Source organism: Vulpes lagopus, chromosome 16, assembly GCF_018345385.1.
Source record: "Vulpes lagopus strain Blue_001 chromosome 16, ASM1834538v1, whole genome shotgun sequence".
In the NCBI taxonomy this organism is placed as follows: Eukaryota; Metazoa; Chordata; class Mammalia; order Carnivora; family Canidae; genus Vulpes; species Vulpes lagopus.
Genome location: NC_054839.1, coordinates 38,694,609 through 38,712,178, shown reverse-complemented (window position 1 = coordinate 38,712,178; position 17,570 = coordinate 38,694,609).

Sequence of the window (17,570 nt, the reverse complement as noted above, 5' to 3'; positions counted from 1 at the left end):
AGAGGAAGACACACAAAGATGGAAAAATATTCCATGCTCATGGATTGGCAGAATTAATATTGTAAAAATGTCAATGTTATCCAGGGCAATTTACACGTTTAATGCAATCCCTATCAAAATACCATGGACTTTCTTCAGAGAGTTAGAACAAATTATTTTAAGATTTGTGTGGAATCAGAAAAGACCCCGAATAGCCAGGGGAATTTTAAAAAAGAAAACCATAGCTGGGGGCATCACAATGCCAGATTTCAGGTTGTACTACAAAGCTGTGGTCATCAAGACAGTGTGGTACTGGCGAAAAAACAAACACATAGGTCAATGGAACAGAATAGAGAATCCAGAAGTGGACCCTGAAATGTATGGTCATCTAATATTCGATAAAGGAGGAAAGACTATCCATTGGAAGAAAGACAGTCTCTTCAGTTAATGTTGCTGTGAAAATTGGACATCCACATGCAGAAGAATGAAACTGGACCACTCTCTTTCACCATACACAAAGATAAACGCAAAATGGATGAGAGATCTAAATGTGAGACAAGATTCCATCAAAATCATAGAAGAGAACACAGGCAACACCCTTTTTGAAGTCGGCCACAGTAACTTCTTGCAAGATGCATCCACAAAGGCAAAAGAAACAAAAGCAAAAATGAACTATTGGGACTTCATCAAGATAAGAAGCTTTTGCACAGCAAAGGATACAGTCAACAAAACTAAAAGACAACCTACAGAATGGGAGAAGATATTTGCAAATGACATATCAGATAAAGGGCTAGTTTCCAAAATCGATAAAGAACTTATTAAACTCAACACCAAAGAAACAAACAATCCAATCATGAAATGGGCAAAAGACATGAAGAGAAATCTCACAGAGGAAGACATGGACATGGCCAACATGCTCATGAGAAAATGCTCTGCATCCCTTGCCATCAGGGAAATACAGATCCAAACCTCAATGAGATACCACCTCACCCCAGTGAGAATGGGGAAAATTAACAAGGCAGGAAACCACAAATGTTGGAGAGGATGCGGAGAAAAGGGAACCCTCTTACACTGTTGGTGGGAATGTGAACTGGTGCAGCCACTCTGGAAAACTGTGTGGAGGTTCCTCAAAGAGTTAAAAATAGACCTGCCCTACGACCCAGCAATTGCACTGTTGGGGATTTACCCCAAAGATTCAGATGCAATGAAACGTCAGGACACCTGCACCCCGATGTTTCTATCAGCAATGGCCACAATAGCCAAACTGTGGAAGGAGCCTCTGTGTCCATCGAAAGATGAATGGATAAAGAAGATGTGGTTTATGTATACAATGGAATATTACTCAGCAATTAGAAACGACAAATACCCACCATTTGCTTCAACGTGGATGGAGCTGGAGGGTATTATGCTGAGTGAAATAAGTCAATCGGAGAAGGACAAACAGTGTATGTTCTCATTCATTTGGGGAATATAAATAATAGTGAAAGGGAATATAAAGGAAGGGAAAAGAAATGTTGGGAAATATCAGGAAGGGAGACAGAACATAAAGACTCCTAACCCTGGGAAACGAACTAGGGGTGGTGGAACGGGAGGAGGGCAGGTGTTGGAGGGGAATGGGTGACGGGCACTGAGGTGGACACTTGACGGGATGAGCACTGGGTGTTTTTCTGTATGTTGGTAAATTGAACACCAATAAAAATTAATTTAAAAAAATAGAATCAAAAATACCTTTAAGGTGGGTAGCTAGGTAGTCAGTCAATTGATCGATCAATTTATGAAGGGGTCATAGCTTATTATTGTCAATATTTTAGCATAAAAATGCACTTTGCCAAGAATGCAAATACCTGTTCCAGGAAAAAAAAAAAAAACACATTAAAAAAAACTAGCAAATACAAAATTTTAACAGCTCATTAAATGAATTTCACCAGAGGTTATGACTGCTGGTTTTATAGTCACTACTTTAAAAATATAGTTTCTTTTCACAATATGTGATGTTCCTTCTGTTATAGGTTATCATGTATACTTGGCAAAATGTTATCACAAACATAGACTTAACATATTACTTTAAATTTCTCAGATGTCCAAGACTAAAGGTCAGGAAAAATATGGGGTAAAGAAACAGAATGAAGAACACATGGAAAGTGTGATGTAGGAGGCTTAAAGATGTATGATTAATGTCTAAGCATAAATAAGATATTCTGTAGCCTTATTTTCATAATGTAGCATTTCTGATGTAAATAGTTTATCATAATAAATGTCAGATAACATCGGGTCTGTGTGGGATGGAGTTACACTTAGGTCTAAAATGAGGTATGTCTCTTATAATGAGGGACAGTGAGAAATACCGTATGTTCCTTGCTTTCAAATTAGTAGTTCCATCTGTTTAACTAGTGGCAATTTCATCCCAAGATGCCTGGTGATTTGCGAAGATTCTGGAATGTGATAAACACCTTCCTTCTAGTATATGATAACTCCCAGGCCACTGAATCCAGAAAGTAGTTAATGCAAAATGATGATAAGAGCACTAGTAGAATATACCAGAAATTACAAAATTTGAGTCCAAATTCCTAGTTACTAACTCACACATCAGTAATTATGCCAAATATTGCTGTGGTCAAAACTGCTTAAGTTTGATGCTTAGAGTAAAATGAAAATATGTGGCTCTTCCTTGAAAGTTATTAAGAATTTTAAGACAGTGACACTAGTGTTCAAGCAAGAGTGGGTCCCTTTTACACTGAGGATTTGTATAAACTGTACATATTGTATGTCCACAAAGCTAGCCTGACTGTAGTTCTATACTTCAAATATTCCATTAAATTTAAGCTATGACATCAAAACTAAGATATGCCACTAAATTTAAAACAGCTTATTATAGGTTAAAAATCCACCTCAATGTTAAGGGCACTTGAGTGGCTCAGGGAGTTAAGTGTCTGCCTTTGATTCAGGTCTTAATCCCGGGGTCCTGTCTGGCTCCCTGCTCAGTGCTTCTCTCCCTCTCCCTCTGCCTTTTCCCCTAGTCCCACCTCATGTCCTCTCTTTCATAAATAAATAAAATCTTAAAAACACACTTCAATATTAATTTAAAAATTTAAATAAAAGAAGAACCATATTTATACAAATGTTAGGTTGAATTGTGCAAAGTATATCTTTAATTGAATGTGGTGTTTAACATAATTTAACCTCTGAAATGCACACATTAAACTTAATCTATATGAAGTAATAATTTCCCTCTTCCCACCTTTTGCTTGCTTCTACTTCTTTATATTTTTTTGTTTTGTAAACTTGGTAAAGTTCACATGTTTGTTTGAAGAGTTGCGTATCCTTAGATATACTTAAGTGGCAAAGAGCTTATTGGTAGGAAGTTTCAAAATCCTGCAGGAATAGCCACTAGGTTACCTGAGGACTTTGTGCCTTTTGGCAATGCTCTGATTTTCTATGAATTCTATATCTAGTGTGTTCTACAAAATAGGGGGTACACTCTAGAGTTATATTGCTTAGGTCCAAATCCCAACGCAATCAATATCTGTATCTCCGGAGTTGCTTAATTTTTTTTTTCTAGTTTTTCATCTGTAAATCTAACACTTGCTGAAATAAGTACAAATAATACTAGTTATACTTACCTCATAGAATTAATGAGAACTAATTGAAATAATCTGTGGGACTCTTTCAACATAGTTTTAATATAATATTTATTGAATAAAGTTTAGCTAGTATTGTGATATGCATTATTTTGTATTCTTTGTGTTACCCATGAGTCACAAGGAATTAATCCCTTCTACTGTACAGGGAATAATTACAAGTACTGATAGCAAAAGACATAAAATAGTGAAGAATTGAAAGCAATCACCAGTTTTTTGTTTTGTTTTGTTTTGTTTTGTTTTGTTTTGTTTTAAGTAATAGTGCAGATCTGAGGAACTCTGAGAGAGTAAATAGAACTACAGTCTATCTTGAAGGGTTTTTAGAGATTATCTAACTGGGTGTACTTGAGAATGTTACCCAACTAAAATATATTTTGAAAAACTAAAATTTAGAGTCCATCGTGATCATTAATTACAAGTACAAAAAAAATTACAAGTACAACTTAGAGAGTTCTAAAATAAACAGGTAATGCTTAGGAGTGACAAGAGCAACCTATATGTAATTCCATATGTTTTTTTTTTTCAGGATGGGCTGTTTTACCCATCTTCAACCTTGTACCATTGCCCCCACCCCACAACTCTTTTTGCAAGATTAAGACTATTTGCACTGCTCACTTGCCCAACCTTTTCTACTTTTGTTTCTATGAAGTTACATCTTGAAATAATAGGCAATATTGTTCCAAAGGAGGCTTCCCTTCTTGGATAATGAGGTTAGGGGAAATTCATTAGCCTTACTGGTGAATCCCACCTGTAACCTGTAATGTCAGGTTGTTTGTTTGTTTGTTTGTTTGTTTAAAGATTTATTTATTTTAGCAGGGGAGTGAGGAGGGGATGATGAAGAGGGAAAGAGAGGGAATCCCAAGCTGACTCCCCACTGAGCATGGACCCTGGAGCTAGTTTCATCTCAGGACCATGAGGTCATGACCTGAGCCGAAATCAAAGAGTCCGATGCTTAAGGGACTGAGTCACCCAGGTGACCCAGCTGCAATACCAGTTTTTAGCTACTTTTTAAGCTTCATATGTACCTCAAAGACTTGTACACATGAGTCAGTTTGAATGGAGTTTATCAAAGTCTCATAGTATATTTGAACATGATGAGCAAAGCTCTCATTTTAAGTATATGTTACTGAGTGACAAAATCCATGATAACTTCATGGCTTAAAATAATAGGAATTATTATTTCTCTTTGACCTTTAGATTGACAGGGCCTAGGAAATAGTGCTAGCTTAGTATCTCACATGCAGTTGCAGGCAGATAGCACCTGGAGCTGCCGGCATCTGAAACCTCTATGCATTGGATATCCAATATAAAATTTTTCAATGACATTATGGTGCCTTAGTACTCCTTCACCTCTCAACATAGTGGCTTTATTGCTGACACCTTGATGGTCTCAGTATAGTTGCATTTCTTACATGATGGCTGACTTCGAAGGGAAAGTATTATTATAAGGCAGCCAGAAGGAAGATACCAGTCCTCTCGATGACTAGGCCTAGAATCAGCTACGGTCATTTCTACAATATTTGATTTTTCTGTATCAGTCACATGACAGGCCACATCCAGAGGGTAGAGATATTGATGGATTTTAGTGGAGGAAAGGCATGTGTCTATTGAGAGAGTGGGAATGAATTGTAGCATATGGGACACAAGCTACTGCAACTTTTATTGGCATAGACCATAACCTTTTCTTCCTACCTCTGTACTTTCCTTCTTTTCACAAACGTATATTGAGTATCTACTCTATGCCCCCAAATGCATTAGGCACTAAACTCATTTATCCCCTTTCATTTATAATTAGAATTGTGCTACAATATACACACACCAAGATGTTTTTTTAATGACATCAACTATTTCCAATTTACATTAGAAAGTACTGTTTATCTGAACAAAAAAGAAAAAAAATACAATACATTGGCAATAAGTGATTTATTAAATGGAAAATCTCATTTTATTTACTTAGCTATATACATGTATTATTTTTCTCTTCTTGTAATGCTTGTTTTCTGAATTCTATGTAAGCATTATTAGCAAAAAGACTTAAAATAACTTCTTTAAAATTTTTTTCTTACCTAGCACAATGTTCAATACATTTCTATCAAATTGGTAACAAAAAAAGATGTGTTGTTAAATCCTAATAATAGGCATCTTGGTTTACTTGCTTACTTTCCCAAAAGCAATTATTATTAATTTTCGATTGAGAGAATATGCTTTTGAATTTGAAAATCCAAAGAAATTCTACTTTAGAGGTAAATAGGAAATTCGTGGGTAATTTCTATCAACATATCACTGCTAACAAATAACATGTACATGTACTGGCACCATGAGAATTTTGTGAGAATTAATCACATCATGATTCTAAGTCACCTTGAAATATATAGAAGTATGTTAAAAGGAAAAGAAGGCTAATAACATGTTATGTCTATACTAAAATGTTTGCTCCTATGATAATGAATGCCAGTATTTTCTGACAGCTCTTCCGGAAATTCTTGTTTTGTTCCATCATTTTTGTTCCTTTGATATTCAGCTATATATAACTCACACTATTTTCTAACCCATCAGCAAAAATATTCAAATACAAACAGTAGAAATGTTAATGCAAGCAGTGAAGGTTTGTTTTCTTCTCAAAATTCTGTGATTTAATATACAGTTTACAATATGTGGTTATAATTCTTTCTCTCATACAAGCTTTCAAAAATAAAAAGGTATATTTTCCTTTGATCTGAAAAAGGAAAAGTAGGAAAGAATTTATCTTCTTCAACAGACTGTTTTTTTTCCTTAGAGAAATTAACATAGCTATGGATTTGCTTCAGTTGAATAACCTGCTTTTAATGCACAAAATCAGACATGGAAGGTATTAGGCACTTATATTTAGTGAGGGGAAGGGTTTAAGATATCTCAGATTTTCCTGAAAGGAAATACTGAGGCATATTTGTTATTGCTATAGATGGATGTGTATACTAAATTTTTAGCTACATTTACTTCCACAGCTTAATATCATATATTTATAGTATTTAGTTACAGGTTTGATAGTAAAATAATAAAAATATAAAATAAAAAATTTTAAAAACCTGATTTAAAGATGGCAAACAGACTGGGAAAATTCATATTAAAATTACTTCTCTGGCTGTTACATAAGGTTGTGTTGGAAATTGCCTTTTGTTCTCTCTGTAAATAATTTCTAATTCTTTAACCAGAATATGTTGTTTGTTAAATTCATTCTTACCTTCATAGGATTTAGTTGAGGATTTAAGATTCACAGCTGGAAGAATATAATCATGCTATTTTGGACACAAGAATTCTATGGTTATAACTCCACAGGGTTTACTAATAGAGTGAAATTCACCATATAAGCTCTGATTATATATCTGGTTGATTATTAGTAATATCTTTGAAGATAAGATTCTAAAGTTTTATAAACGTAAGTATTATAGTATCTTCATTGAGGGTTACAGATAAACAGAATTTGGAGAAATCTGAAAAGAAATCTGAAAAGACGGTCCCAAAGTGGAGTCCATACTAGCTTGCCACTTGTTTGAACTTATTATCTATTACTTTGTCTTGTGACCAACTGTACACCTAATATTGAGGTGTATGTACTCTAGTATTTACCCCATATTGGATCATAGGGTAAGAAGCATGTGGGTGAATTTGATACATCCTCCTAAAGTATCAATAATAATAACAGACTGAAGAGGGTATACATCTGCAGTAAAGTTAGGGTTGGCAGATTTAGTAAATAAAATATAGGACTCGGTTAAATTTAAATTTCAGGTAAATAATAATTTTTTTTAGATATAAGTATGTTCTTTGCAATATTTGGGGCATACTTATAGTAAAAAATTGTCATTTATCTGAAATTCAACTTTAACTGAACAATTCCTAAAGTATTAACAGAAACAAAATACATTAAGATGTAAACATTTTATATATTTTAAAAATAGAACAAGACAATTTGATAGTATTTTCTTTTAGAGTAACATTATATTCTCAGAACTACCACTATTTCCTCCACCTAGGCTAATTATTTAATTTTACTTTTTTTACGGTAGTAAGAACACTAAACATGAGATCTACCCTTTTAACAAAATTTAAGTGCACAGTACATTATATTATGTATATTATGTTGTGTAGTAGATCTCTAGAACTTGTTCATTTGTGTAACTGAAACTTCATATTCATTAAACAGCAAACCCTACTTTCTCTCCTCTTAGCCTCAGTAATTTTACTTTCTGCTTTATGAAATTGACTATTTCAGCCACCTCATATGATTGGAGTCATATAATATTTGTCTTTTTGTGATTGGCTTATTTTTTTCATCAGGATATCTAGGTTCATATTGTCAATGACAGAGTATTCTTTTATTCAAGCTGAATAATATTCCACTGTATATAAATGTATATAACACATTTTATTTATCTCTTCATCCATTGATGGACATTTAAGTTATTTCCATGTCTTAGCTGTTGTGAATAATACTCCAGTGAACATGGAAGTGCAGATACCTCTTTGCAATTCTGATTTCAATTCTTTGGTATATGTATCCAGAAATGGGATTAATGTATCATATGGTAATTCTATTTTTTATTTTTAAAATATCCTCTGTACTGTTTTCCATAGCGGCTATACCATTTTACCTTTCCACCAACACTATAAAAGAATTCCAATTTCTCCATATTCTTACCAACACTTTTATGGATATATAACATTTTTATAATAGCCATCCTAACAGGTGTGAAATGATGTTTCATTGTGGCTTTGATTTACATTCCTTGATGTAATATACATATACAAAACCTTTTGATTTTCTTTGGAGAAAAGTCTATTCAAGTCCTTGGCTTATTTTTAATTAGATGATGATTTTACTATTGAATTGTATGAATTATATTTTGAGTATTAATCTCTTTTCAAATATATGTTTTGCAAATAATTTTTCCCATTTTCTAGATTGCCTTTTCACTCTGTTGGTTGTTTCTTTTGCTGTGCAGAAGCTCTTTAGTTACAATCCCATTTGTCTAATTTTCTCTTGTTGCTTATATGTTGATGTTCTATCCAAGAAATCACTGCCATGACAATGTCATGAAGCTTTTCTACTACCATTTTCTTCTAGGTGTTTTACAGTTCTGTTCTGGATCTCACTTTAACTTAACCCATATGAATTTATTTTTGTGAATGGTGTAGGATAGGAGTTCAGTTTCAGTCTTTTGCGTGTTGCTACCCACTTTTCCCAGCACCATTTATTGAAGAGATTATCTTTCCCCATTGTGTATTCTTGGCACCAGTGTTAAAGATCAGGTAATCATTATATGGGTGGGTTTATTTCTGGGCTCCATTCTGTTCCATTGGTCTATATATCTGTTTTTCTTTTTTAAATGCCAGTGCCATTCTGTTTTAATTACTATAGCTTTGTAAAATTAGGAAATGTGATATCTCAAGCTCTGTTCTTTCTCAAGATTGCTGCAAAAGCTTCCCACCTCTTTTCCTTTGTTCCTAGCTGACCAGCATCAAGACAGTGCTGATTCTTTCAGTCCTCTATCTTAGATAAGATAGAAGCCATTCCCTTAGAAAGCCCATCGAAGGGCAGGGGACTGTGACCATTTACCCTCTATCCACGTGAGGAGGAAATTACAGCTCAGGGTGCTTTCTGTCCATACTGAGCTTTGTCACCTAGAGGGAGGGGCTCATGTGGGTAAAGTGAAATTGTTCTTGTCTGTTTCAGGGCAGCTTTTCTTGGTTTTATGCCCATTTAGTTACTGAAACTTCTTAACTGGACTCTGAACCTCTCATAAAGATATTTTAGTCCTTATATCATTGTTAAGTAGTGTTTCTGTGTAAGAATAAGGGATGAAACTTCCTATTCTATTATCTTGCTGATGTCACTTCTCCCAGAACTGCTACCATTAACTGTTCATTCTTCTTGAGGAGTCATTTTGGTGAATATTTTTGAGAAGCATTTCCATAAATACAAAATCATTAATTCACGGGTTTAAAAACATGACTGCTAATTTTTTGACACTTCTCTATGGAAATGGAGGATTAATATCTTTTTTCCTTGAAATTGGGCAAATCTATCAGTGTTTGGAGTAATTAAATATACTGGAAATAAAACTAAGGCCGAAGGGATCATTTAGCTTCTCCCTTGGGTTCAAAAGAACATTTTCTGTTTAGCTCTGGGATGCCATGTCAGAAGCCTCACCATCCTGAGGTTAGAATATTGTGAGAAGCTCAGGTTTCTTCGGAGGCCTTACATAGACATTTTGATAAACAATTCAAATACACCTAACTTTGTAGTCATCCCAGTCTAGGTGCCAGTCTTGTGAGTGAAGAACCTCACAGATGATTCCAATCCCCCATCATTCAAGCAAACCCCAGCAGTTTAAGTCTTTCCAGCAAAGTTCCCAAACATTGTGAAGCAGACACAAGGCTTTCTTGCCATGTCCTATCTGAGTTTCTTACCAAATTTTGTAGCAGATTATAACAGCAACTGATAACTGGAAAGGTATATAACTGAAAAGTTTAAAGTGTTAACTGTTGCTAAGATAATAACATACTATTTTAAAAATATTTTTATATTTTCAGAGGGGATCCCTGGGTGGCTCAGTGGTTTGGTGCCCGCCTTCGGCCCAGGGCGTGATCCTGGAGTCCCCAGGATCGAGTCCCACGTTGGGCTCCCTGCATGGAGCCTGCTTCTCCCTCTGCCTGTTCTCTGCCTCTCTCTCTATGTCTCTCATGAATAAATAAATAAAAATTTAAAAATAAAAATATATTTTCAGAACTGAGAGCAGAAAGATGGCTTAGAGTAATTTAGTTTGAGCTATTTAAAATTTAATATGCCTGTCAGTCACCTGACGATCTTGTAAAAATACAACTTTTGATTTAGTAATTCAGTGGTGAGAAAGAAATAATACTTTTCTAACAATTTTCTACGTAATGCTGATGCTGCTGGTCCAAGGCCCAGCTTCTGAATAGCTACTCTACTTTCCTCATTTTTAATTTGAGAAAATTTGAGATTTAAAGTGATTAAATAGCTGCCTAAAATTGGCAACAAATGGTGGTAAGCCAGGTTGTATTCCTTAGCAAAGCCTGTGGTTGTGGATTATCAAGAGAGAATTATAAATGGAGAAGAGCATTCTTTGGGATAACTCATATCTCATATCAGTCACTGTGTTAAGTACTTTTATGTAGGTTATCTCACTTTTTTTTTCCTCTATAGTACTTTAAAACAGATAATTTTATGCTCAAATTAGAGAAGAGAAAGTTAAACTCTAGAGAGTTCAAATGATCTATTGGAGCAGGTTGATGAAGCAAGGCTTGAATCCAGAGCTTTGGGCATTAAGGCTTTGATTGTAACTATGGCATAAAGTTTTCATGGGCACTGGAGAATGGGTGGCCATGCTAAAAATGAAATGAAAAAAGGAAAAGAAGCATCTCATAGACAACAGTGGGATTAAGGAAAATAAAATTTCATGTTTTATAACTCTACCAGAAACTACATCTATTCATACTACTTAGGATTGATCAAAGCACTATCAAAGCATAGTTTTTTTTTTTTTTGCTTTCATCTAGCTATAAATGCTAATATTTATTTATCTAACCATTTATTCATTCAATTAATATTTATTGAATAAGAATACCTTTCACATTCAGTTCCATGTAGATGGATATAAACATGAACAAGAAATCAACGTTTCCTTCATGATAGTCTTAAAATTTTATTTAAAATTTTTATTTATTTATGATAGTCACACACACACAGAGAGAGAGAGAGAGAGAGAGGCAGAGACATAGGCAGAGGGAGAAGCAGGCTCCATGCACCGGGAGCCCGACGTGGGATTCCATCCCGGGTCTCCAGGATCGCGCCCTGGGCTAAAGGCAGGCGCCAAACCGCTGTGCCATCCAGGGATCCCATGATAGTCTTAAAATTAATTGCAATTGTGTGTGATGAATATTAGGATAGGCAGTGTATGGCAATTACCTAGAATATACGGATATGTGCTAACTGATCTCACATGGTTGATAGAATACAAGAAGTAGTACAGATAAAAGTGTTTGCTATATAGAAAACCTCAATACATGTTATTTTTCAATTATACCTCCTTCTACTGCTGCCTCCAACCAGTCAAATTGCACTTACCTGATTTAGAATAAACTCTAATGTCTTCTCTCAGTGAATTATTGAAAGTAATATGACATGAAAATGTGGTTAAAATAGTATAATTAGACTCTTTTAAAAAGAAAATACTTAACTTTTAAAATTTCAGTATTTAAAACCACCATTGAGAAAGCTAAGTAGTCTCATTATTTTTACTGTAGGGAGAATAGGGACAAATATTCATGTACTTTTTTTTACCTGCTAAAGTATAATATTCTGCTAATATTTTATCTGCTAAAGTATAATATTCAAAAACTTAAAAACACGATTCTCATAAATATATAATGAGTATGTGTCAAAGAGTTTATTCAACTAATTAGTGAGGAAACCAGTCAGATATTAAAATTGGTTTAGAGAGCATTTGAAATGCTTATTTTTTATTAGACAATTAATAAAAAATGTTAGTATAAAATTGCTAGATTAGATACAAAACTAGTTAATTGTTCTACATTGGAGAGAATTTTCTTTTTAAAACCAGATCATTAGATTTATTTCCTCTCTGAATGATAATCTCATAAAAATCTGAGTAATAAGAATTTCACCAGATCTGGATACTTAAATGAATTATCTTTTTTTTAAATGAATTACCTTAATATTATTTTCCATTATGTTTATAAACATTTCTAAAAGCTATTTTTGATTGCAAAAAGGGGCAGGTTTCATTCTGTATGGCCTGATTGTCTACATAGATGCAGCAAGATATAGACCTCCTTGAGTTTGAATTATAAATCTAGACCCATATAAATCAATTGAGGAACCACTGAGCCAGAGAATTAACCACTGTCTAGAAAATATAATATAGTATTATTTATTTGTGTATTGGTTTCATTTTGAGATGCCTCGAATTTGCTAAAGTTTCTGGTCTGCAAGAAGTGGTCTTCCTAACATCCAAGAGGTCAAGTCTTACTTAGCAAGCCAGATATCCTGAAAGTTTAGCAGACATTGGCCTTATGTGGAAAACCAATTCTTGAACATGATTAAACCAGAAACAGAAACAAAAATACAAAATCATTAGAGAAGAAAAAAATAAAAGAGGAACGGACTCAGAGAGTTAAAGTTCTACTGCCACTTGGGATTCATCCTTGGATAAGAAAATATGTGTCAGGACTTAAGCAGACCATGAGGCATACTTTTTAAGCAACACTGTTTAAATGATTGTCAGATTACTCCCCTTGGGTGTGTTAACAAGACAAACTCTAAAACTATTGAGGTGTAATCTCCCAAAAGTTAAGAACATAACTCCTAAAAATATGTGATGTGTATGTATTAAAATTTTATTCAAGTCATTAATAGGAGATGCATTAAGATTTTCAAAGACCATAAAAGATATGAGGTATTTACATCTAGTTTAATAAAGGAATTTTTGGATAAATTTCTGGGTTAAGTACAAAACTGGCTAATCTCCAACTGGATATTTAGTCTAACCACTGGTGTTACCATTTTTACTATGTTATATGCATCTTGACTGGAAAAAATATGTGTTTATTATGTAATTTCACAGTCTCTATAATTATTAATAAATAGCCTTAACAGATCTCTTTTTTTTTTTCTGAAAATCCAGTGAAGTTGAATTTTACTTCTTTTTCCTGAAGACTCTTAAAATTCAATACGTCCATATTTTTGGAAAAGCATACAGTGGATAATCACTCCTAAAACTTTCTAAGACAGATTTCCTCCCAGCTTACCATCGCAGTATATTTATCTTTATCTCATTCCACTTTTTGCTTGATTTTGGTCACAACTGAAATCCATTGTCAATGAAGAACCCCTTTTTTGAGACTGTCTTGAAAATTGGTGGGGCAAAAATCAGATTTCACCAGAAGACTTAAAGTTTTCTTAAATTATTTGTTTAAGAACAAACCATATAATAACATTTGCATTCATTTTTAAAAGATGTATCAAGTATCTATTTTCCTTTTAAAAAAGAAGGGTATTGGGGTTCCTGGATGGCTCAGTCAGTTAAGCATCTGACTCTTGATTTTGGCTCATGTCATCATTTCAGGGTTGTGAGATCTAGCCCTGAGTCGGGCTCAGCACTGGGCATGGAGCCTGCTTAAGATTTTCTGTCTCCGTCTCTCTGTGCCGCTCTGTCCCTCCCTGTCTAAAAACAAATACATGAATAAATACATAAAAATAAGGATATATTTTTAGGTACATAATTATTTCTATACTAAGCCTATTAAGAAGCTCCTGAGGAACTTCTGAGAGTTTTTGTGACTTTGTGACTTTGTGGATGTTTATGAGTCTGAATGCCTATAAACTACATAAAACATTCTGAAATTTTTAAACAGCATCTCTGAAATATCCCATACTGGGCATTTCATCTATGGCTTTCTGGGATATTATAGTGGTCATTTAACCCTCAGCATACCAGGAAAAATATAAGTGAATGAATATTGTCACACATTCTTTTGAGAAAATGGAATGGTCCTTGGCCATGATGAAGTTCTTCCCATTGAATGTCTAACTGGAAGTAAATAGCACATTTTCTTTTTGTCCTTAGTTATTCACTGTAAGGTTTACAGATTTTCTTTTTGTCCTTAGATTATATGATTTTGATTTATAGCATTATATGATCAATTTCACTATTATGATTAATGTCAACAGCTGTTTTGAATAATTTTGCATTCATTTTGATTCATATAAGAATTATAAAATGTCTTCTTTTAGTTTTTTTCTCTTTGCTATTAAAAGGATAAATTAAGGCAGTCTCTTTTTGGGGCACCTGGGTGGCTCAGTTGGTTAAGCGTCTGTCTTCAGCTCAGATCATGATGTCAGGGTCCTGGGGTTGAGTCTTTCATCGGGCTGCCTGCTCATGGGGGAGCCTGCTTCTCCCTCTCCTGCTCCCCCTGCTTGCACTCTCGGGGCTCATTCTCCATTAAAAAAAAAAGATATTTTTTTTCTAGGGGTGGGTAGGGGCAGAGGGAGAGGTAGATAAGCAGACTAGACTCGCTGCTGAGTGGGGAGACCAACACAGGGCACAGTCTCAGAATCCTGAGATCATGACCTGAGCCAAAATCAAGAGTCAGATGCTTAACTGACTGAGCTATTCAGGCATCCCTACAGGATAAATTGAAACATTCTAAATTCTCAACTTACACAGTGAAATCTAAAGGCAGAATACATTATTGCAAAGCGATGTAATAATTTTGGCAATACACTAAGAAAGCTGAAAGATGGTCAGTTTCTTATTGTACCGTCTTTCTAGGTGATCCCATCATTCTCTTTCATTTTCTTTTTGTTTTAGACTTATTTTAGCATAGTTGGGAATAATAAATGAGCAATGATTAAGTAATTCTTAAGAAAATTAAATAACAATATTTCAGTGTCTGAGAAATACAGTTAGTTGGCCCTTGGACAGCAGGGAGTTTGGTAGTGCTGACCCCCTGTGCAACCAAAAATGTTTGTGTAACTTTTGACTCTCAAAACCTTGGCTTCTAAACCAAACCAAACCAAATCAAACAAAATAAACAAAACACTTGGCTGCTAATAGTCTACTGTTAACTAGAAGCCTTACTGATAACATAATTAATTAACATGTTTTGTATGTTTATTATATACTATATTCTTTTTTATATACTATATTCTTAAAGCAAGCTAAAAAGAAAATATTAAAATCATGAGGAAGAAAAAAATGCATTTATAGTACTATACTAAATTTATTTAAAAAATAATCTGTGTATAAATGGACCTGCCCAGTGCAAAGCCATGGGTAAACTATATAAGGTCACTAAGATCCAATGTATACGTGTTAGATTTATAAAAAGATGCAGTGAGTGTATATTTTAATTGTGAGATAGGATGAGTTTTATTCAATTAAAAAAATAATAAATTTCTCTTGTTGTTTAGAGGACAGCTAAAAAAAAAAATAAAATGTCACAAAAGATCAGCTCTTATGAAGAGTTAGAACTTTTCAAACAAGAAACTCAAAAACTAAAATTGGGTCCAGTGGACCCTGATGGCCTACCAAATGGAGTGAAACTACCATTGCATAGGTAATAGGGTATCAGTCAGAATTAGTTGCATAGTTATGTTAGAAGACAAGAAGCTGACAATCCATATGGTTATAAATCAATGGGAAACAATTTCTTCTACTGGTCACATATAAATAAAATCCCAGTTGTTGTGAATATGATCACACAAAAAAGCAAAAATATTCTTATACTCCCCTAAACTATGTCTAACCAACATTCTTCATGATAAAACTGAAAGTATCAATGAGATGAGTTTAAGTTGCTAATTTCATGATAAGATAATCATTAGGTTGAACAAATACAATTTTACTTGTGTAACTTTTGAAGCACTGTAGGTAACATTTTTTACTTCTCATTAATCAAAAATAATACAAAAATATGATTAACCATTTTCTGGTATTCTTTGTATCATCAGACTTCCTAAAAATATATTCATTGACATAATCTGATAGGGTATAGTCTATAAGGATGAATTAACAAAGTAATCATGTAAAAATAGTTTTTAAAATAAATCTTAATATTTTCTTCAAAAATAGACTTTTTGTATGCATGTAATGTTATGGAATGGCAATCCATTCAAGTATTGTTTATCATATTATGCATCGTACTTATTATATTAAATCGTAATCATTTGCTTTTCCTCCATATCCAGTCACGTCTTTTTTGATGATGATGATGATGATGATAGAGAGGGAGGGACAGAGGGAGAGAAAGAATCTTAACCAGAATCCTCACCCAGCCTGGAGCCCAAGGTAGGGCTCAATCTCAGGACTGTGAGACCATGACCTGAGTCAAAATCAAGAGTTGGATGCTTAACTGACTGAGCCACCTAGACACCCCAAAATATCCAATCACACTTTGAGCTTTATAAAATCAACTAGTATATCTTGATCTTAAAGCCTGGCACTGAGAGTCATAGTATAGGAGAGACTTAAATACATTTATAATGTTGCAAATAGGATTTCTGAAAATTTAGTTAATTAATTTATTCATTCCAAAAATATTTGTCAAGTCCCTGCTGTGGTTTGGGCACTCTTCCAGACCTAAACTCTAAGAAGTCAATAAATTTTTCTTAGATGAATGGGCATGTAAAATAAAATTTACCTATTGTTTTAATAGGTTAGCTTCTTAGAATGTCAACTTCTCTTTACCTAGGAAAGAATGATAACCCTTGTTTAGATGTGATTACATTCTAGATAAGTAGATGTTAGATAAATATCTCAGTTTGAAGGCCATTTTACTTTATAACCCAAAAATTAGAGGAGAATGTTCTATTTTATTAGTCAGGAAATATATTTTTCCTATGTTTTGGTAAGCTATTTACTTGCTACAGTTACTTTAAATAGTTTTTCTACAAGATCTGTTTATTCAGGCCTTTAGGCATAAATAATGCCATAGAAAATTAATAGGTTTTGGCTACATCAACATATACTTTATGTATATTATCATACCTTTTATTATTTTTTATTGAATTTTATTAAGAGCTTATTTGTTCTTTCTACACAGGGATTTACACTTTCACTGTGTAATCTAATGTCTATGGAATCATCTTAAAGATTCAAATTCTACCAAAGATATATGACTGGAGTCCCCGGAGGTCATTCTGTGCTTAGGCCAATAAAAATAATTATTTTAGGTGTGCTGACATATCTCTTTCATGATACCTTAAAATGGATATTCTTTAAGATGCTATTTCAATTCAGTAGTATCTTAATGGTATTTCACTTTTCCACTTAAAAGTTGTCTTCTAGGAATATTTACTATATGATTAGGACTAAAATTACAGAATTGTAAGAAGGAAATATTTACTAAAGAGGGCTATATGACTGTGTC